A 22,959-nucleotide genomic window follows, 5' to 3' on the forward strand; every position below is an offset into this window, starting at 1 on the left:
AGAAAGTCATCGGATTTCAGTATGAAGCAGCAATTTGTTTTTGCAAACTTCCCATATCCTCACAGAGTAAACTGAAGATCCTCGCAGTGAATGGTCTTGATTTTATAAAATTAACTATTTTTATGATGTCACCCAATACCTCTTAAGTCTTACGACATTCGTTTCATTGCACGTGCATAACGATGAAGACAGCAGTGGATACTCTCGATATCCTGATTCTTCTTTTTTATGCGTATCTCTGCACCTGAATTTTTTCCAATCATAGCTGTACCCCATCAGTGCAAATACTTGAGCAAAGCTGCCATTGGATCTCATGTTCTTCCATAAATAAATCGATCAATTTAAATATTTCTTTGCCCGTTATTTGAGTAGGCGAAGGTTTGCAAATTAGCATGCTAGTGGCGGCGCCAAGAGGTGGCTTGAGACCCCCCAAAATGAGTCAAGCCGCCCCCTCAGACCCCCCAATATTGTTACATACATATATTCATAAAAATATGGAAAACACAATCGTCGTTGTTGCTTAACAATTAACATCAAAGAGACATAGATCTGTAGAACTCAACGTCTTCATTAAGACGGAAGTATGTGTCATGCTTCCCATAGCAACGTACTGAATGCACTGAAACTCATACGCTGTATTGCAGCTCCCTGTGTAATGTCATTCTATCTTGAGCTTTGACGAAGATTAGACAACCACGTTGATTTCAAGTTACAACAGATCATCAGGGATTTCACTTGATAAATCTTATCAAGTTATCACTTATCAGTTATAAGGGTGACAATTAATTATTAATTTGTCTAAAACGTATTCTTATGTCTTTGGCATTTCAAAAGTATTTTTACGAACACAAAATAACTTTTAATGAAAATTCGTTTAAGCACTTGAGTTTTATCATCATACAATGGCATGCTGACCTAAAATCAGCGATGCGATAACGAAGTCAGAAATAAAGATTTGTGGAAAAACGGCTAGGCCGATAGAATAATATATATTTTTAAAGGAAAATAGTTACCTATTATTTTTACACTTTTTTGTTTTTTAACAGAAATTTTTAAGCCAAATAACAAAATAGTAAGCCAGATCTGACATGCGTCTAAATCTCGAACGAAATGGAACAAAATGAAACATGACGTCATCCAGGCGTATTATGTCATAGAGCTCGTTGGTACCAAGTCTGTCTAATTAAACAACAACGAATTTAACCTAACAATTACCAATTATAAATTGTCATAATTATAATTATACTTCATATAAATATACTATAAAATTGAAACAATTGATACTGCATCTAATTGCATCACAATGTTTCAAATTAGGGCAAGTTTCAGCTGTGACGTCATATTTCATTTTGTTTCATTTCGTTCTACATTTAGCCGCTAATCCAGATTCGACTTTTAAAAGGCAGTTAACATCACTATTTAGTATTGACCGATGTTTTATACGAAAATGACTAAGCTATTTTGCATCTCTAATGACGCATGCGATCTTGAGATGGTGCCATATGAACTAGCAATCAGTAGTGCTACTGTCGAAGTTAATTGAGTTTGTGTTAACACTTTCACCGCGAGAACTTCCCTTAAGCTAAATAAAATCGTCTGGCGTTAGGTAGAATAAACTATTAAGAATGCCCAAATATACGATAAACGTGTTATATTATTATATTAAAAATATATTTTACTTTCTTGTACAGCGTATTCTGATTAAATTTTATAGTTTTAGGGAAAAATATTAACATCATAAAATTTCCTCGCGGAGCATCGTTTGTAAAACCATGTACTAAGCGACGTTCTAATCACTCATAGGTAAAGTTTTTTATATCAAGTTTCTCACAAACTTTTGAATGTCACTAACTTCGCACTAAAATGAATTCACCATTTTTAATTTTTATAACTTTCAAAATTGAAATAAATTGGACATCACCTACAGTAACCAATGAAATTTAAGCACATCTGAAAATTATAAAAGGATAAGCCCCCTAGTGGCTCAGCGGTATGTCTGAGGACCTACAACACTAAAATCCGGATTTCGATCGCCGTGGTGGGCAGAGCACGGAGAGCCCATTGTGTAGCTTTGTGCTTAATTCAAAACAACAACAGCAGATAAAAGAAAAACTTAGATTGTGAAACAAATTATTGCTTAGATTATGAATAAGCTGTCAAAATGTACACTTCAATAAATTACGTTTTCTCTATAATATTTCATCTCTGTATTTGACGACAGACGGTATAAGACTCTGAAGAAGCTAAAAATTATTCATTTGATCCGTTGGAAACCTTCACGCACTATATTGTCACTTTCTTTTACCTCCAAATACCTATAAAAATAAACTTTGATAAAATATCTAAATCCTACTATTTTCCTTTTGTGATCTCAAAAGAATGAATTACGTTGATCTTCTATACATTAAGAGGATATGCAAAATAACTGCAAGGTAGCACTGAATTCTGTTAAAACAAACTACATCTGTGATAATGTATTTTCAAGACGGCTGGTATAGGTATTAAAACTTAAAAATAAAGTACAGAACAACGTTTCGATCTTAGGTCACCTTCAGGTTACCCATATGACCTAATTAATATCAGACATATTCATAGCAACTAGTGCCATCTACATGATTTATAATTCCCATTTAAACACAAGAAAAGTTGTGGCTCCAAGCAGGGGCGTAGATCCTGGGGGGATGGGGGATACATCCCCTTCATTTTAGGTGGAGTATGGTACATACAATCATCCCCCCCTACAGTTTGGTCTGTTGAATTGTTGTATTGCATCACAAGCCTACAAATTGTGTGTTTGTTCTTGTGATTCTCGTGTTCTTACCAATCGAATTACATAATTAAGCCTAGATGTAGGCTTTTTCAGTAGCCGAAATGTACATCTTTAATATAGGCGTGCTTCTAAGGTTTTCGATCTAAGCGATAGTTCGTTAAGTATCAGTCAGTAGGCCTAAGTATACATGCAAGTATCGTGGCAACAAGATTACTCTGTGATTGCATGTTTACAGCTTTTAGGTTCACGTACTCGGAGATTACCAATTTGCAAAATGAACAGACCACATAAGTGGTTGCAAAAATCATCCCCCCCATCGGGTGTAAAAAATCTACCCCCATGCTCCAAGATATAACCTGATCTGCCATTGGAGAACACTGTTCTCGACCTTCGTGAGCAAGCTGCAACTTTACCGCCATACCTCTGTGGCAGACAATATTTTACATTCAAGAGCATGACAAAGAACAAAATCAACTGATGACTTTCTTACTATGTGTAATACAAAAGCTGCAGAAAACTAGAATAAACAAAAAAATATTTGAAAATTTCACATTAAAGAAGTTGTAAAACATGTGATATGCCTGTTTTACACACTTTTACTTCTCCCTCTTTATTTCCAGCCTCACCTCAATTCGGTGCTAATTTTAACTTTAAAGCAATTCAATTTAAATTCTGTGTTGGTTAAAGAGCGCTATAAGTAACTTCTCTCTGCTCGAAATATAAGTAACACAGCAATTTAACAGGGAAATATAATTCAAACATTTCTGTACAGTACCTAGTTTCCATATTATAAATATTCCCAAAGGCTCAGTGGTAAGTCTGTGTGTGTCTTCGTATAGCAAAGCCACATAGGGCTATCTGCTAAGTCCACTGAGGAGAATGGAACCTCTGATTTTAGCGTTGTAAATCCACAGACAATTACGTTGTCTCGCCTGGTTGTCAAAATATCAATGACAGTCAATGTTTAGATGCCTTCTGGAAGCCTTGTTGATCCTTGAGAGAATCCAAACTCTGCAAAAGGTTTCTTTGGTTTTGGGGTGTTGTATTCCTATTGGAGAAGCGAGTAGATCTGGTGTATTCATTGCTTGATAACACTGCACCCTCTGTTGGACTCTAAGAAATGGTCCCTATGCTTCCACTCTTCGATTCCACTCTTTTTCCAGCATGCTGTTACTACGGCTATCGTGTATAACTACCAATTCTCTCTTTACTTCATCCTATTTCCGAGACAGACATGCTAATAATTCAGATTTTCCCCAATTTACAATTTTCAAGTTTCACATTCCTCATTTATATGCAACACAACCATCATGACTGCATAAGTTGTTAGATTTTTAATCTACCAAATATAATATCTAAGCATATTAAAATGCTTGTCATAGTTTCTAGACTCGTATGAATTACAAAGAGTTTACTGAAAAACTAAAGTCTTTATTACCAGATAAGGGTCCTTTCATCAAGAACTGAATTATTTCCTAATCATTAGTGTAGGATTTCAGCCTTAGTAATAGAAAACAACTGTGTAAAGCTGTTAGTGATTTAGTCACATTATACTGATAGATTTAGCCAAAATACGTTTTTGTTTTATCACTGGTTGGGGAATGTTCTCGAATCAAAATAATGTTTGGTCTTTTATTTTTACCGTATTAAATCAGTAAGTTGCGTGAAAAATCCTTTACAAAACAGTCTTTTTTTTTAGAAATGGATTTTTAGAGTACATAATGCAGGTAAAAACAATTGGCAAAATTTTGATCATCTTGCTGAACTTGTAGGTGATGTCATTAAAACACAAAACAAACTACCATCATTTTTACTGACGTAAAATAGGGTTGATTCTATTGAGCAATCAAAGTGAAAGACAAGTGTAAGTATTAGATGTGAGAGGTGTGACACTAAGTAAAACTCCAAGTATATAGCGTCAGAAGCAAGTCAATCTGTGACATATTTTACAGTTTAAATAGCGAGGAATTAATTGTAGCAATTTTCCCACAGTACAGTCAAAAGACAACATTTATGAAGATACAAGGTTGAAAATAAAATAACATATGAATCAAATTGATAATATAGCCATGTTAAACGTAATGAGTAGAGTGCAACACATTAAATTAAACCTTCTGGAAAAGCCGAAAAGAAACCACAATTAGATTTCAGAAAGACGAGAGTTCTGTAAAAATAATGATACGCAGTGAGGGGATATACAAGAGGTATTAATATAAAAAAAAAGTGATCACGAAAACTAACGTAACTAAATAAAATAACACATTACATACGAAACTGTTATCGAGCTAATATTGATAATATATATAATAATAAACTAATAGGAATCATAACTAGTGTTGGTTAATGCATTTAAATCCATTTTCTGTATACAAGAAAGTTTTAAAAGACGTCATGATATTCTGTAAACCTTTTACATTAATAATTTGTAACAGTAAAACAAATGAATTTCTCACAGAATTTAAATCATTTTGTGTTTAATTTGCATAGTAATGAACCTCAATTATGGAAAATGAACGTCAATTTATGATCTCTATTCACAAAATCTTGTAACAATGAACTAATTATATCTCATTTAGTAAGCTGAGAATAATAAAACACTGGAACAAAACTTTTTTTCGAATTATCATATTTGGAAATAGGAGGTTTATGACTTCAAGCGGAAAGTGCTTGTTTCATTGAAACCTCCGAGTGTGAAAACTTGAGCTTGAATTTTCCGATTAATGATGCTGTTATCTAAACCCAAATAGTTTACGTTGTTTCAGTGGAATAACTTTTTTATACTTTCTTCTAGTGGGTAAATTTTTCAGACTATGTCTAGAAATTTTGATAATTCGGATACAAATATCTTCTGCATATCTAAAAGTACGAATGACGTTCACAACTTTACTATAATTTTTCTCAATGAAGTTTATAATTTAAGAAAATCGAAGATAAACAAATACAAATTTACAACTTTCTAGCCTAAAGTTACCTCCCATTGGAATTCCCCAGAACTTTTGGAAGACATGTTGGCCAATATACACAAAAAGTATTATCAAATAAAAAAACACATGATCTATAAGAATTCGTTTAATTTGAAATAGTGATAATTCGTGTTATAAAAATTCTGTGTTTTCTGATAGCAGGGTAGTAACTGACCAGATATGTTAAGTGAACTTGAAACTGTCGATGAAATAATCTTTAATTTTAGCAATAGATTGGTTCGTTTTGAGTTTCATGCAAAGGTACTCGAGAACTATCTGCGCTAGCTGTCCCTAATTTAGCAGTGTAAGATGTAGGTGATGACCTACCGCCAACTTTTGGGCTACTCTTTTACCAATGAATAGTGGGATTGACTGTCACATTATAACGTCCCCACGTCTTAAAGAGCGAGCATGTTTGGTATGACAAGAATTCGAATCCTCGACCCTTAGATTACGAGTCAAGTGACTTAACAACCTGGCCAATAGAAAGACTAGTTTAAAAATTACTAAAATCAAATGTTTCTATTGTTTTAACCTCAAAGGCTTTAATTTTCTCCTTGCATTCAAAGGAATTACTGGTTATAGTGAATGGATTACTACCAGTTTCTTTCTTTGAAATTTTTGCTGTATTTTCTTAAATTCTCTTTGATGTATTACAGAATATTTCCTGTCAAAACTGATAACTGCTTAGTTGTAGCATTTTGTACCCTAAGTGATGTTTTATGTAATTTGAGAAATCAAACTAATTTAGACAAAACATTGTTTGATTAAACTGAAATGTGTTTATTTATAATAATTTTGTGGCCGTTCTAACGTGTTTATGATCCTCGTTATTCGAATGTTTTAACATGTTTAAATTTAATTTTTTCACATAAAACTTTAAAAAATAAAATTATTAGCTGCAAAAAAAACATTTCTGTAATACTTTACTGTTTGTTTGTTTTGAATTTCGCGTAAAGCTACACGAGAGCTATATGCGCTAGCCGTCCCTAATTTAGAGGGAAGGCAGATAGTCATTACCACTCACCGCCATCTCTTGGGCTACTCTTTTACCAACGAATAATGAAATTGATCATCACAGTATAACGCCCCCACAGCTGAAAGGGCGGCTTGTTTGACTCGATGGGGATTTAAAGCCGCGACCTTCAGATTACGAGTCAAGTGCCTTAACCACCTGGCCATGCCGGGCCAATACTTTACTGGCCCATATACTGGTTACTCTTTGGCGCACTTCCAGTTAACTTTTGAACATTCCCAGAATTTTAGACTGTTATTCATTAGTAGTTACAAATCTTCGTTAGTCACGATACTAAGATTACCAATTTAAGAATAAATGTAATAGGATGAATTTCTGGCTATAAATTTTAATTTGCTTAGTTCTGTACTTCTGTCAGTAAATAGAACTATAAAGTAAACCTTTTCCTTATATTCATTAGCTGTTGTTGTTTATGTTTCTTTAATGTTTGTTGTTGTTTTTAATTTCGCGCAAAGCTACACGATGGCTATTTACGCTAGCCGTCTCTAATTTAGCAGTGTAAGACAAGAGAGAAGGCGGCTAATCATCACCACCTACCGCTAACTCTTGGACTACTTTTGTAACAATGAATAGTAGGATTGGCCGTAACATTATAATGCCCCCACAGCTGAAATAGCAAGCATGTTTGATGTGACGTGGATTCGAACCCGCTGCCCTTAGGTTACGAGTGGAGCGCCTTTACCATCTGGACATGCCGGGCTCCTCTGTAAAGTTAAGCACAAAAGTACACAGTGGGCTGTCTGTGCTCTTCCCACAACGGGTGTAAGAAACTTGCTTTCTAGTGTCGCTAATTGGGTGGGGGGGACAACTGTTGTTGTTTGAGATTTATGTGAATACAAAGGCAAATTAATAGCTAGACTAAATTTGTCGTCAAACTTGATGACACATCAACAAAGCTTCTGTAAATTGTAAAAAAAGGTAAATTCTGTTTACTTTTCAACAGTTGAGGTGAATATATGGATCAGTGAATATGATATTTCGTAAATGTAAAGTATACGCAACTCATTCGATAACTCGAATATATATATATATATACTGTTGCAACGCTGTTCTTTCATTTTATTGTCGAGTAAGTACAGCTTTGAAAAGAATACGACAGGAAGCAACACTTTATGCTAACGCCTTTTTTCAGTTCGATGACTGTAACTGCACGATAAAATTTAAGGTGTGTCAATCATTAAATGGTTGTTTACTATACTGCAGAAACGTTCGACACGCTAAAGATAAAATTCGAGCTCCCTTCGTTTGAGTAGATGAAAGAAAAGAACTACACAACATTTTCAGCAAAAGTTCAGGGATTCCGATGAAGTTACATTTAAATTCTCTAAATGAAATGGATACTTCGATAAATCAGTGAGACAACAGAGATAGAAAAGGATGCTATTCATTCGTTTTTCAAATGATATAGAGTGAAAAAACATCAATCAACCAATTGGAAATAGCTAAAGTAGTGAACTGAGTCGTTGTTGTTTGGCGTTTAATGGCGCAAAGCAACTGAGCTATCTGCACCAAACATCCGCTAAAAAAATAAAATGTCAGTAAAAATATTATAAAGAGAAGTTAAGTTAAAACAAAAACAATGGCCCAATGGTGGCTAAAAACTTAAATGGAATTGAAAAGACCAATGCCCCTTAAAAATTTGAATACATTTGTAAGGTGAACAGTGTCGCCATCGCCAATGACACTGTCCAACGTCAGACGTAAACCCATGGTAAAAACATGTCTAAAATAGTGCCGTCGTTGGAGGTCGTAATGACGGCACGACAATAAAATGTGGGCTATTGTGACTTTAGTGTCACACATTCCATGCGTTAGTGCATCAGACCCAGATGAGTTGAAAAACTGTAGCCAATGCGTAGTCTAATTTGGACAACTTTCTCCTTCCGATCCTTACGGAAACAAAATGGCGAAAGTCCAATGAAAGGTTTTATTTGAAAATGTTTGTTATCACGTTCATCTCTCCAAGTCGATTGCTACCTGGCGGGGAACCAAGACTTGAACAGAGTGCCACAGTCCATATATGGAATAGGCCTGTCAGTAATAGTATCAGAGCAGACAGACTTTGCTGCGGTGTCAGCGAGCTCGTTCCTTCGAATATCGACGTGAAGCGATTCCAGGAACAGTAGAGAGGTACGCGAGTCGGTATGAATAGTAAAGTTCGTGTACTGAATAGCTTCTACGTGATCCAGGGTAAGAGAAAGAGCGTACAATACGGCATTGAACACAGAAACTGTTGAGCGGATCCTGTGTGCAACCATCGAATCACAACAAACTATGGAAGAGCCTACATACTCATCTGATTTCGAACCATCCATATAAATGGGAATGGAAGGATAGTTCAAACAATTTTCGGCAAGTAGAAAACGGTAATTCTAATTGGGAGTATTCGCCTTCTTCAGATGACTTAAAGAAAGGTTACACTTGGGGATGGTAATAAACCATGGTGAGATGGGCTGATCTGTGGAAACAGCAACATCATCCAAAAACAGACCCAATTCAGTCAACTGCACCTGGATACGAAGGCTAAAAGAAACAATGGCAGACCATCTTTTCTACTGAGAAAGGAAAACACAGCCCTAGATGGGATGCTGTGGCAAAGATCAAAGTTTTGAAGCATATAGTAAAGACACTTGCAAACGGTGAAAGTGTGAAGAAGATTCATGAGATTCAGTGTATAAATTCTGGACTGGAGAAGGGCGGAAAATTGACGTGCAGAACCGGATCCCCAGATGGTGAATAGGGTCAAACGTATTCAATGTCTAGATTCTGGCAGAGCCATAGACCGGAGACCCATACTCCAGTTTTGATAGAATGAGAATACGATAGATTTTTAGCAAAGAACATCGACTTGCTCCCCTAGAGGTGGAAGATAAAACACGGAGGATGTTTAGTGCCCTTGTACACTTGATATGCAGCTGTTTGATGTGTGGAATGAAAGTCAGCTTATGATCAAATATAAGCCTGAAGAACTTTGCCTCGAAGACATAGGGGGCACAACTTTGCCGAGACAGAGCTCAAAATTGAGATGAATACCACGTTAGTGGAAAAAGTGCATGCAGACTGTTGTAGAGAGAGAAAAGATAAAACCGTTTGTTGCGATCCACTTCACTAAACAATCGAGGGCAGTCTGTAGCTGCCGCTCAATAAACCTCATGCTCAATGACTGACAGGATGTGTGATATTCACTGCCAGACTGATGAAGAACAAGCTTCAGTTCCACCAGGGTAAAAAGACAATTATTCAAAGACACAATTAGTTCAAAAGGAAAGAGGTGATCACTCTGCCCGAGTCTTGATAACTAAGAAGGTCGAGGGTAAAGCAGAAGCGCGAGATTCACGAAAAAAGCTTTCGCCGAGAGTATCGACGATGCTCTGTGCATCAGCAACTTTTTGGTCATCAGAGAGAAAAATCGAAAATGGAACGGAAATATACTGCCCACTGACCTTTCTAATCTTGTCACATATAACTTTAGAACTGGTGGTAGAAGGGATGCTAGTTTTGTACTTAATACAAGCTTCTATCTGGCTTTGATGTCTGACCTGTCGAGCATGTGCATGGGCTCGCTGAAAAGCAATGCAATTTAAAAGTGTAGGAAACCAACGAAAGGTATTCCAGGCCCGTTTTTGAGCCTTTCATCCCATGTGGCAGGCAGGATTCCACCGTGGGCGAGGTTACCGAGGAAAACGTGTCGAGATTTTAGGAATACACTGAGCAGCTGCTTGGACAATACAGTCAGTCACTGCTGCCACGCAGACATCTATCGATGGCTTATGGACAATGGCTGAATCAAGTTCCGAGAGTGAAAGAGGGCCAGTTTGTCTGGTTCAACTTACATTGAGGCACGCGGGTCGAATGGCATCTTAAAATGATCACTTCCCCGTGAGTTACTGTCAACCCTCTAAGAAACGTAAGATGAAAGTGAATGGGAGGAAATAGAGAGATCAATAGTAGTAAAAGACTTACTATGTCAGTGGTTCCCAACCTTTTTTATGCCCCGCACCCCTAAAAAATTTAATATGTTCTCGCATCCCTCACAGTAATTATTTATTTAAGAATAAAGGTGAAGGTGGCCAAAACAAATGTTATCTCGCACCCAATGGAACGCTATCTCGCACCTCTGGTTGGGAATCACTGGACTATGTGCATGAAAATAAGTATAAGAACCAGTATGGGAAAGAAAAAGGTTGTGATCCAAGAGCATAAGCTTTATGGCACTATCCTCTCTTTAATATTGGCACCACCCCAGAGGGGATTCTGTCCATTAAAATCCCCAGGATTAGAATGGGAGATGGTAACTGTTAAATGAGGGCATCAAGATCTGATTGCCCATAGGGCTGTCCAGGAGACAGGTAGAGAGAACAAATAGTGATGGTTAGACCAAAGAAATCATGGATGTCTATGGCTTCCAAGAGTGTATTAAATGGCAAACGTAGGGTGGGCACATGCTGATCAGCCAGCAGTGCCATTTATCTACGTACTCGTCCATCAAACAACCTATCATTTATGTACAAAGAAAACTGCCAAAAAGTGATGCATTGGCAGGTTTCAGAAGGATTTCCTGTAAGGAGAGACACACAGGATGATAAAAATCAATCAAATTCTCAATGTCATCTATATTTGACCGAAAACTACAACAATTACATTGTATTAAATTTGCCTTTTTTTAATTTATATGGAGGAAAATTGAGCGGGGAATCAGTCTGTTTTCGACCATGTTTTTCTTTATTGGACGGAGGTCTATTGACCTCTATGGATTTTTGAGTAGGCAGGTCTCTGTCTGTGGACAAAGATTCCAGCGACTAAGGGCGTGAGCAAATAATCATTTTGCATCTCGGGACTGGAGAAGAAGATGGACCCGAGGAAACGCCCGAACCCAGAGCCTAAGAAAATGGATCCGGGCAGCCACTTGAAGGAGTGGACGGGACAGAGATGGATGTAGACGTAGACTCGTCAACTCTTTTAACCATGGTGAGCAAAATACTCTTCAGATGTTTTGCAACCGACTTTGTTGAAGGCATGGAGAAATCTGTTTGTACTCCCACTGTAGCACTAGAATGGAGTGCATCAGCATATGTCCAAAGTCAAGTGAGGGCAATATCTTCAGAGCCTCAGTCTTCAAGCGTTGCTCCTTTTTCTCCTCCACCCATTCAGGCTAAGAACTAAAGTAAGAGGGGTGTGAACCACTGCAGTTAATATAGTGTGGTACCAGTTTGCCCTCGTAGGTGTCCTAGTCTTTGCTACCATAAAGAGCACATGTTAAAGAAACAGGACATGATGTCTTTGAGTGACCAAACAGCTGGAAACATCTGAAAGGGTTGGGAATATATAGCCATACCTTACAGCTCAGATAACCTGCCTTACTGTGGCAGGTATAAGTGGTAATGCAAACGTCAAAATCAAAATATTAGTAAGCAGCATAATTCAATCTTTGTGAGCGGAGGTTTGTCGCACTGCAGAAACGGCTTGGCTGGAAAATCCAACGAGGATCTCCGACTCAGGAATGTTCTTCAAGTCTCTATCAACAATAACTCCTCTTGAGGAATTCAGAGTAGCATGGGGAGTAGCCTTCATGGGTATATCCCCAATGCTCTTCAAATTTAGGAGGAGTTTAGGGAGTTTGATGAGGATGTTTTCACCAAAATATCTCCAGAGAGTAACTTTCTTACTGATTTGGGGGAGCCAGAAAGCCACTCTAATCCATTTTGAATGAAGCATGAAACATCTGCTCCAAAAATTTCTCAGATAATGAGCGTAAAATAAGAAATCTAAGTACAAAAACCAAAAACCGACTGCAAGGGTGATTATTGAACAGAATAATACTTTTGTAGTCGTTTACCAATTATCGCTTTTTTCTCAATTTTATTTTATTTTCTTCATCAATAAAGTTATCCATAATAAAGTAAGAACATTTCAGTATCCACTGTCCCCATCCACAACGAAGCCCTTTGCAATGCCAAAAAAGAACATTTCAACAATCCCAGCACTATACCCAGACACTCGTATCACACACAAAGTCTACAACACTTACTGAGAAAGTCCAACACTAGTACTTGGTTGACCCTAGCCCAAGTGAATCAGTCAATTGACGCTGGGGAGGCCACCCCAAATTTTCTCCTCTTCAGGAATTTAAGGCCAAAGTGGTGTGTTAGGGTTAGACTTCTTAACCACTAGGATCCTCTCCTACTATCAAGGGTTGACACACATCGAAAATAGGCGTTTTTTTGGTGTTCAGCTCCCAGAGGAGGCAAACTGAAAGTACAGAACCTTCTCTGGGAGTTCCTCTCACCATGTATAGGAATCCACCTCGGGAGGAGAGTTCAGTCAAGCTTACAAATAAAGAAAAAAGATAACCTCTTTCACAATTTAATCAAGTTATATTTAATTTCATTTATGATTTGTCCTTTTTGTGTCATTTGTTTTACAAATACAATCATGTATGGCACGATCTTTTATGGGGACATGACTGGAAGTTGCTTTCAGCCAACGTTAAGCCAAAAGAGATGGCTGTATTATGAGTTTACGATGCACACCCTGACTTCAGAGCAATCTACTCTTTTTGTAACAGTATAGTTGAGCGAATATCACTCTTTGAAAATGATTAAAAAGGTTTTATACACAGTAGACGTAGCATTCCAAAACAAATAAATGTTAGCCTGACATGGCCAGATGGGTAAGGCACTTAACTCGAGGGTCGCAGGTTTGAATCTCCGTCGCACCAAACATGCTCGCACTTTCACCCGTAAGGGGTGTTATAATGTGGCCGTCAAACCCACTATTTATTAGTAAAATAGTAGTCCAAGAGTTGGCGGTGGGTGGTGATGACTAGCTGCCTTCCCTCTAGTCTTACATTGCTAAAGTAGGGACGGCTAGCGCAAATGGCCCTCGTGTAGCTTTGCGCGAAATTCAAAACAAATCAAACCAACCAAATAAATATTGATAGATTTGAGTTTTTCCTATTAGCTGCACTTCATATGTTCATTGGGAAAGTATCAAAGCTTTTTTTTTTTTTTATCAGAGGGTTTGTATAGTAACAGATATAGCATGAAGAACGGTTTGAAGAAGACTATATCTCATTCATATGCGAAACATCTCATGAACAAATCTTAGCGAATTTTCAAGAAACATTATAGTATGTATTTCATAAGTGTTATGTTGAATTGCAGTACGCTTTTAGAACATTGCATTTGTTTTTTATCTTTGAATGTAACCCCTATAGTGAGAGCATCAATGAATTTCCTAAAGAGATAAATGTCAACAAAAGACTATTGACTGCTCTTTTTCCGAAGGGAGATAGTTCTTTTCACTCAATGAGTGAGAATACTTTTTTAAAAAGTAAATAATCCAGTTTTTCTTGTTGCTTTAAAGCAGTTGTTAAGAAGGTGGAATGAGCTTTATCCATCGATAAGGCATCTAACGAATTGAAGGAAAGAAATACATGCAAAAATAAGGCTTTTTCCCACAAACCCTAACAGCTTTACTTCCATCAGTTTCAGTTTAATCAAGAATGCTGCTCGGTGGCTTTTCAGAACATACGGGTATTAATGTCAATATAGAGGAAATAATTACATCAACTTATCAAGCCAAACTCACCACCCGCACAGTCAGTATAGCCGAACAAAGAATGGGTGTCTTGAAACATAATCAGCTGGAAGGAAAGGATTACAACCAAGTGGTTGAAATTATATCAGTTTTCTCGAGAGACGTTACTAGACTTTAAAGGAAGCTGAGGGATGGTAAACTCATTAAGCGATGAAAGGTAAAATGATTAAGCAACCGTCCAGTCAGATAGGAGTGGGCTATAAAAGTATGTAAATGCATCATAACACTACACTTTCAACGCCACCAGCAAAATAAGTATTCAAAGATAGAGTAAAAACTAGAAATTTAGAAGCAATTAAGAACATAATTATAACAGAAGAAGAGAAAACAGAAACTTTACTATCAACTTCCTATCAGGTTGATACAAAGTGTTACAACGTCCATCCAGAGGGAACAAAATTGGAATTACAGGGAAGCCATACACACTTTAAGTATTTCCCCTTTCCTCAGCAATTACATCCACAAAATGAAACAGATGACAAACTTGAAAAGACCAAATATTTCAGTAATTCTCTTGAAAGCAACAGTCTTGAACGAAGTTATGGAAGATCGTCTGATCAACCATAATCAGTTCAAGGTTTCCATCATTGTTCTTTTACACAGTTGAAGAATACTCATAATAATTGTTGGTTCAGTACGATCGTGTAGTGTCTAGCACTGTCTTCGCCATTTAAAATATTTTTGATAAATTTACCGCATGATTGTTCTACAACTTTTTCTACATTACAGATAATCAAAATGCTGCAAAAATTATTAAATAAAGTACGTACTATCACAAGCTAAAATAGCCAAAATTAAAAAAAAAATTTCTTCGTCTAATGCTATATCGTTCACAGAAATTCATTTATGCCATGAAATCGAAAATATATCTTTAAGACTCATAATTTATTCTGACCAGATTTGGTCAACTAAGTAGTAGCACTATTCGAATGACTATTTGAAGCAATGATATAAGTGTAAGCCATCGAAGAGAGGTATTAATAATAATAACTGCTTTTTAAAAATCAAATTCAATTCTCGACAGCTTTATCGGTAGTGTCTCAGTGACCGACGTAACCAAGTTGATCACTGACAAATCCTGCGTTGAATCGTCAAAATATAAATGTGAAGCATCAAAAAATAACACACATTTGATTTTGCTTCCAAAAATTGTAGTCATAGAACAACTAGATTCTTCTAAACAATGCCTTTCTAAGCTACATTCTGTTACTGCATATTCAAGCACTGTTCAAAATGAGAATCTAAAGAAATTTGACAAATCACAAGAAATTGTAAATTCCACAGAAAAATAAATCAGCTCAAACAGTCAACATGGTATGGCGCCTAAACCTTCTTTTGTAGTATTTAAAAAGATCAGGTAAAAAGTTAGAGTTTGATGTCTCTTCTTTTCGTATTCATAGCATTACAAATTATCTCATGGAACCATGGAATTGAATGTTATATCAAAATTTGAAATTGAAAATATGATGTCTTCAACAAGCGACTGTTTTGATGAAAGAGTAAATGTTACACCTGCCAACAGGGCAAAGCTCACGGGAAACGAATAGTTAAAAGATTTCATTAGTGAAGCATACATAAGAAGTATGTTGCCAGTCTGTAAAATCAAGTTGTGTTTTGCTCTACCGACGTAGGTGTCAAAATACTTACAAAAATATCGTTACACAAGAAATGCTCTGAAGAGAAGCATTTCAACTGAATATCAAAAAGCAAAATGGGTTCGTGGCTTTGACATGGCTTTTATTCAGAATAGTTATCAAAGTGTTCATCAGAATTTGTTTTTTCTTCATCCCCACAAATAATCATTTGATATGCAAGATTCATTAAGCAAGAATGGAATAGAAATAAAAGACAAAATTAAAAACTGTTACTAGTGGAATTTATGCATTTTTTTATTCATTGTCTCAATGGAAGTTCTCCCATTATCCTTGTCGACAACAATCTGATAATAATAACTGTAGTGTATTTTTGATATTCTTTGCTACACGTATCACTAATTTAGGAAAACTAGATAAAGTAAATGTGTAAACCATAATATACAGATTCTTCAAATTAGACAAGTCATTTCACAGAGATTAGTCAAAAGCAAGTGCGATTTCCTAAGGCAGAAATGATCAGCAAAGTTTCACACTTTTTGCATAATTTCAACTACTCCACCTTTAGGATTACAACCTATATATTACAGCAGACCCCAATGTTCTATCTCTTCGGGAAGTTGACGAAATTTGTTTTAAAATATCTTTATTTTATTTAAAAGATGCCTGGGACTATAAACTTCAACAAACAAATGTGTTGTAGGAAACTATGAATATGAAACAGATAAGGTTCAAATCAGTATAACAATTTGTAACATGTTCACGACTAATGGCACTGAAGACTAGTATAATGTTAAGGCTTTCATTCTTCATGTCTAAGACCTAGTGATGTATTTGTTTAAGTAATCTCTTAAACTTGCCACAAAATGTAATACTTTATGACAAACTTATGGCATGGGCATTTGGGAAAGTTTTCCAATGTGGAAACAAAGTCAAAGTTTTGCCATTAAGTTGAAGCGAATGGACATGGTCCTACAATCAGATTTGACAGGTGTAATATTTGTAAGGTTACTTTTAAGTCCTACCACGTCAATTTCTTTGAAAATATGAGTGAAATTTTCAATGTCCGATATCCAAAAAGCCACAATAGTTACAGCAACTTTTTTTTTCAATATTTAGCTACAGGGTAAGCATCCAGAAATTTTAGGTAAAGTTACTGACAAACTTGGCGATTTTAACTGGAATTGAAAATTAAGTATAATAAGTAATATGAAATTGTGAATTGAATAAAACTTGTAAATTCATATACAGATGCTGAATGAATAAAGAAAGAAAGATTGTGTTTTTTTCATTTTCTGTGAGAATAAACTGATCACTTTTTCACCTATTCAGTGGATGCCAATGGGGTAATGTGTTTTCAGGCAATGAATCAATAAATCTGAAATACCTGTTTAACGTAACTAACAATAAGTAGTTGTAGGAAAGCTTTCTGCCCGTGTGCGCTTTCGTATTAGTGATATTTCTTCTATTGTTCGCTCGTATTATCCGCTCGCTTAAGTCTGATATATAGGCTTCCATTATAAAACTTTTCAATCTCACGATCATAATTACTACCCACAGCTCTCTCTAGCAAATAAACAAATTACTACATTAGATATATAGCTCACAACAATACTATACAGTTCTACATGATAGTTCTTTAAAAGTTTAAAAACATATTTAGAACTGATTTTAAAATTTCGTTTCTTAGTACCGTATACTGAAACATAGGGAGCTTCTTATCTTCTAGTACAGCGGTAAGTCTAAGGATTTACAACGCTAAAATCATGGTTTCGATTCCCCTCGATGGGCTCACCAGATAGCTCGATGTGACTTTGCCGTAAGAAAACAAACAAACAAATAAAATTCTCATGCACTAGAATGTTGCTGTAGAAAGTCTCTTCTGTTTTAGTGTTCATATTTCTGTACTTTAAATTAATATATTTTAATTAGTTAATATGACTGTTGAAAATTATAAAAGAATGTATGATGTAACTGGTGAATTTATAAATATAATTTAGTTATGATAACTATGGTCCGTTTTTTGTTAGTTATAGATAGAGAAAAATATATTGTATGGTGAAAAAAATCAGCCCTTTAAGGAAAATTTTACTTTAGATTTATAAAAAGTTAATTGTCCTAGACTTCAGAGAAGAAGGCCTATAATCTCCTTCTACCCCACACTAATAGATTAATTACTGTATTGTTATATTATCTTAATAAAGAAGAGATTATTTTTGGAATGTTCAGAGACATAAGATAAACAGATAGAGGATTCAAATCTATCTCTCTGTCACTTAAAAGTGCTATATAATATTTAGTAACCTCCTCAGTATATTAATTTGTTATGGTTCGTATTGCATAAAACTGAGTTTATTTTGTTTAATATTATGTTCAGTCTTTTTTTTTAACTCAGTCAAATTAAACTTTCGACTTTAAATTCTGTGACATATATTTTCTTGTTATTTACGGTTATTATCCGACAGGTAAATCAGTGTACTTGAAAATGCCACAGACAAAGTAGTATTGCTTTGAGAGTTTGGTGTTGAAAAAACTTGCTCTGAAAAAAATGGAGTTGGTATATTTTCGCGTTAAATATTATACAAAATGTAGGTATACACGCACGAACACATATACGTATATATATAGGTATATCATTGTAGGCATACTCAAGGACTTCAGTTTGTACAAATAGCCAGACGTTAGTCCAGAATGGTAAAGCAATGAATTGCTATGACTCATAGCACGTTGTCTTGTGGCTTTGTGCGACCCTAGCTTTCTTCATGATCCACAGTCGTCTCAAGAGTATAGTACACTTCTCGTTTCAGAGAGACTCATCACTGCTCAATGACGTATTGCATTCACCATTCGGTTATTCTAGCTTGAAAAAACTGGAAGTTTTATATAGACCATCCCATTCAGCCTCTGACTCGTCAGGTGGCACACCACTGCAAAAAATTCTTGATAGTCTGTGCTTTCTAGTGGTGATATTCATGGAAAAAAAAATCACGGATAATCATTCTGCGTGTACCAGATACTGACAGTTCTTCTTTCATATTAATTTATTACAACAAAATAGAGTTCACCGACCTTTCCAACATTGGCAAAGTTTAATGTCCATAAACAAACATATTTACCTGCCGTGCAAGGCTATCATGCATAGTCTACCTTCTTATTTCAATGTAGAAATTTTCAAAATTTTCTTGTTTATTCTGAGTCTAAGCTGTTGTTGTGTGTGAAAACTGCGCCTACGCAGAATAATTGATAAATTGCGAATAATAGTATATTAAAATAAACGAATGTTATAATATACTGCAAAAGTACAAATGTGCTCTTCAAAGACCTTGCATGGTTCGTGGTTAGATCACTCGATTCACAATTTGCGAATCGCGGGTTTGAATTCTGTTACTGAACACATTCGCCCTTTCAGTCATGGGGGCTTTACCATGTAACGGTCAATCTCACTTTTTTGGAGGTAAGTAATAGCTCATGAATTAGCGGTGGTTGTTGTTGAAGTAACTGTCGTTCCTCTAGTGTACACTTCTAAATGAGGGACGGCTAACGCAGTTAATCCTCGAATAACTGAGCGAAATTTAAGAAACATCAGAAATCTCTCTATTTAAATTTTCTAGGAAAGAAAAGTTTAAAAACTCATGCTTTTAATAGTTTACAATGCCACTAACCAGGATTTTGCCATTTTAACGCTTAACTTACATTTCGGAGCTATTTCACCTTTCAATTAGGAGTTTGATTTGTTTCCTACGAAAATAAAATTAAAAATTCATGGCTTAGCTATTTTTGAGAAGTAAGAAGAATCTCGCCATTTGTCTCCTGAACTCCCGTGTACTTTTTCATCCGGGTATTTCATGCAGCGCTTTGCTCACCAAGCAGTAAGGCTAAACTAGGTTAGTAGGCGAATTATCGGTGGTTCGGGATGATTTTAGGTGTCGTTTGAACAGCTGAGTGTGATTGTGTTATTTATAAGAATACCGGTGATTCTTTTATATTACGTTGGTTTCACTGATTGAAACCGATGTTATCTATAGAGTACATACAAGAAGGACAAGCTGTTTTTAAGTAAGTAATTTTTATTACTTGAGATAAATGTTATGTTCATGTAACACTTTTCTAACAGCATTACTTATCCAACTAATACCAGTAATGCTAGTGATATTGCTAATAATAATACTAGTTGAAGACTGGGACTCCTATTAGGAGCCATAGGGCCTCCTTTATTAGCTGAACTAAAGCTTAACGATTGGTCTCGGTGTTTTGCTGTAGTGTAGGCCTAGGGTTGAATAATAAGCTTTTATTACTGCTATATGCTTCTAACGTTAGTAACTATTGCGGAATCCTGGGTCCAGTACTACTGCTTGTAGCAGAAGTAGTACGGCTAGTGCTACTATTAGTCTGCAAATACATATTTAGTGCTACTTGACCAACGTAGGTTTAATTGTAAAGATTAAAGTGTACACTTAAAAGTTGATACATATAATGTTAACGCTAAAAGTTAATAATATAATTATTTCTTATATAGTCATTTAAAATAAATACCTTAGGCTTAATTTAAGTTTTAAATGTTTGTAAAACCTGTTTTAACAAAACCTATACTTTACTAAACTTTCAAAACATCTTTAAAGTTTTTAGTCTTTTTTGCAGTTCTGCAAGTTATAATACCTAGAATGAACAGAGATTTTCTTTCTGGATTGTAGATAATACTCATAAAATTCATTTTTAGTCAATTCTATGCATTAACATTAAATTTGGATAGAAAGTGACAAAGATTGCAGTTTATAATGAGTATTTTACACTTATTATAGGAAAATAAAATTGAAATTTTTTCTTTTATCCCAAAGTAACTAAAGACTGCCAGACATTTTTATTTAATTGTTTACTTCACCATACCTAATCAATTTTAAAATGTTTTCAATTAATATTTCTTTTAAAGAAATATTCATAAAATCTATAAAAAGCATAAAATTATAACTTGTCATCCTGTGATTTACCAACATTATATGCATTTTGCTATTATGAACATAAAATCGTAGAAACATATTCCATAAGGAGAAGTGTATATGTATATATAAATTTTAGAATTTTATTAGCTATTGGATATTAAATGGATTTTTGTTCATAAAATATTTCCTGACTCTCATCCTTTCTTAGTGTACAGAAAGCTAAATTTAGTTTTGATGTTCCAAATATCCATCAGTCTTGTTTTTCCTTAGTTATATGAAGTTTTCTATATTCTACTGTTGTGTATTTTGTTACATAAGTGGAGTCAAAAAGAAAACTTTCTCACAGATGTAAGTGGCAAATCTAGTTTTTAATCTGTGCTTTCATCTTTGTGCCTAGTGTCATATAAAGTTTTGCAAATATAACAAATACTGGACATGAATTAATGCCATCCAGTGTGCTAGACTTTGTTTCTTTTGCATGAAGCCAGCTGTAATATTTTGAATTTAATAGAATTTCGTTGATATATGCTATACTTATAGGAATGGTTAAGCATTATTTTGGTGCTGCAAAAACTAAAAAATATTTTTATTTGTAGCAAAAACACAATTGACTATTGGGCATTTTTCAGGAAAATATAAAGCTCATATAAAACAGATACAAGGTAAAAAAAGTTAACTTAAACAGTGTTTGATATTTTGCAAATACTTCTCTTTTTAGTCATTAAGAACAACTGTATAACTTGTATGGTACATTGGTAGAAGGAGATTACTGGATAAACTAATAATTACTTCACTATACAAGATAGGTATGTGGTATGTTTGGCACTTGACTCACGAATTCACTGTGTGGATACTTCTTGCAGATTGTTATGGCTTGAATGATGTTTTGCACTTTTTGGTTTAAATTCTTAAACTTTTATTGGATAACCAATTATTTCAATATGAAGAGCTGTTTTAAATTTGATTTTGTGAACTATGATTGTTGTTTTGAGGATCTAAGAGTGACTTTGATGGATCAAAAATATAAATAACCTTTCCCTTTTTCATATTCTTATATTGACTTACAAGAAATGGCTCAGAGGGTTTCTTTGTTTGTAATTTAATTATCTATTTTTAAAATTAAAGTTTCTTGTATAATTTAGTGTTATATTTTAAATTCCTAAATCTGAAATTAATTTTTAGTAGGATTACAACAATTATTTTTTAATGCACAGTGTGGTTGATACTGGATTGCAAAACTGTTTAGGCAAAATTACTTTGAACTCCATGGTTTTTGCTTTTCTAGATGTATTAGGCTACACAATTTATGAATATTTTAGTGACAAAATACATACTGAATAGTTTCAAACAAAATTATAACATGCAACACTTTTATGAATTTTAATTATGAAATCTAGACGTGTACTTGACACACATGCATGTGTTTCATTCAAACAAAAACATGCAAGGATTGGGCTAGTGTGTGTATATGTGTGTTTATGGTACTTGCACTAACCCAAACTCAAAATTTGATAGTTCTGGGTGTCAGACTAGTGGATTTTGAGACTTTTTATGCCATGCATATTGTGAGCTTAAATATTCAAAAACATTAATACTAGATAACATTTTTGTGATTTAAAAAAAAATCATTAATATATTTTGTATATGTATTATATATTACTGTTCCTCCAGTATAACTTAGAATAATACTTGAATTAATGCACTTTGAAATATCTTAATTATTTCTAATTTAAGTAGTGCATTCCTATAAATGTTCTAGATATTTTTTAATGTTCAATATGATGCTAGGAACACCTTATTAGTTGATTTATGTGTTAACTTACTTCCATTATTAAGAAACACCAGAGGTATCTATAGGTGTGAATAATAAGTAGGAGTTCATTTCATAAACACAGAAAGCAGATGTATATGTAGGTCTAGTAGTATATAAGATAAAGCATATAACTTGCCGTCTTGTATTGAAAAGTTTCAAGAATAGATGCAGACTAGTACCTACACTATTTAATCCAGGAACAATAATACTAGTCTGCAGGTTTACCAATTTTTTTGATTGAAGAGTAAA

General features: G+C 34.9%; 1 protein-coding gene across 12 annotated transcripts in view; it reads left to right on the forward strand.

The window, feature by feature from the left end:
• The first annotated feature begins 19,800 nt into the window (after positions 1–19,800).
• The window catches only part of LOC143225981 (steroid hormone receptor ERR1-like), a 95,980-nt gene continuing 92,821 nt past the window's right edge, over positions 19,801–22,959 (forward strand). For 11 of the 12 annotated variants that reach the window (XM_076456264.1, XM_076456266.1, XM_076456268.1 and 8 more), the window contains exon 1: positions 19,809–20,016. The gene's annotated coding sequence lies outside the window, so the exon portion shown is untranslated. Of the gene's footprint in view, positions 20,017–22,959 lie in introns of all 12 variants that reach the window. The other variant, XM_076456269.1, reaches the window with a different exon arrangement.

This window comes from Tachypleus tridentatus, chromosome 9 (genome assembly GCF_004210375.1).
Source record: "Tachypleus tridentatus isolate NWPU-2018 chromosome 9, ASM421037v1, whole genome shotgun sequence".
NCBI lineage: Eukaryota > Metazoa > Arthropoda > Merostomata > Xiphosura > Limulidae > Tachypleus > Tachypleus tridentatus.